Here is a 1,187-nt window from a genome sequence, read left to right as displayed (position 1 = left end):
AAAGGGGGTATAGGCTGAAAGCTTATCACTTTAGCTCTTGATCGCAACCCATGAAAGTTTTATCTGATGTTCCTGTCTCGAGAAATTGATATAAAACTGTGTTAAAATTATACGAAAGTTCATATATGTAAAATTTAGAAAATCTTAATCTTAAATCACGTGACCAGCAGTATACTGCTCACGTGTCTCCGCCTGTATCACGTGACCACTTTTCTGCACTGCCATTGGTGGAATTTCTGGTCAAGCAATACGGACGTATAAATAATATTATGAATTAAATCTGTAAAAAATAGAAATAACAAATATAAAATTAGAATTGGAGAATACCTAAGTTACAATTAGCTTTCTCTGGGATATCATCGTTTTCAGATTGGTTGCATATTTGCTGAATTTGATCTTTTTAAACCCACTACTTTTATACAAAATTGTATATATATTAATTTTCGTATAAATTTGACAAAGTTGTAAATCAGTTTCTTGAGATAGGAACATCAAATATAACTTTCATGGGTTGTGATCGAGAGCTAAAGCGATTAGCTTTCAGTCTATACCCCCTTTCATTTTTCCTTTACAGTCCCTTTAAGCTTCCTTCCATTTAATTTCAAAGAAATTTTAACTACATATAATAAAAATGATAGTGAACAATCAATCCATTATAATGTTAGCATAAAACCGTCAAAGGATGGAAGCTAATTTCCAATTTTTAATAGATGCGAGTCTAGTTCAACGTCCCGGCCCAACTACACACTAACATATTGTGAAAATTGTATTAAATAACATTAAACATTGAATATTTGTTGATACAAGAAAAGCCAAACTACATATGTCAGTGAAAAGCATGTATTCTTAAAATTGTTAAAGTAAAATCAAGGAGTACATTTAACACAATTAAAGAAAAGACCAATTAAACTTATAACCGTTTAAAGGATATATTAATTTACTATTAAATAATATTAGTTAGAAAAACGGATCAACTAGACAGAATTAGGGTTTCCAGAGAACAAAAAGGGGATGGTGGAGTTGGCACATTTGATGTAGGGGGGGGGGGCCCTGCCTTCATTTTTGGTTCAAATCTTCCAATTTTTTGGGTGCACGCCTAATTAGTGATCGAAATTCCTAAAATAAAATCAAATTGAATTTTAATGACCTCTAATGACCTCTAATGACCTCTAATGACCTCCACAAAT

The sequence above is a fragment of the Eurytemora carolleeae genome, unplaced genomic scaffold, assembly GCF_000591075.1.
Source record: "Eurytemora carolleeae unplaced genomic scaffold, Eaff_2.0 scaffold1710, whole genome shotgun sequence".
Lineage (NCBI taxonomy): Eukaryota > Metazoa > Arthropoda > Copepoda > Calanoida > Temoridae > Eurytemora > Eurytemora carolleeae.
This window is presented reverse-complemented; position numbering follows the sequence as displayed.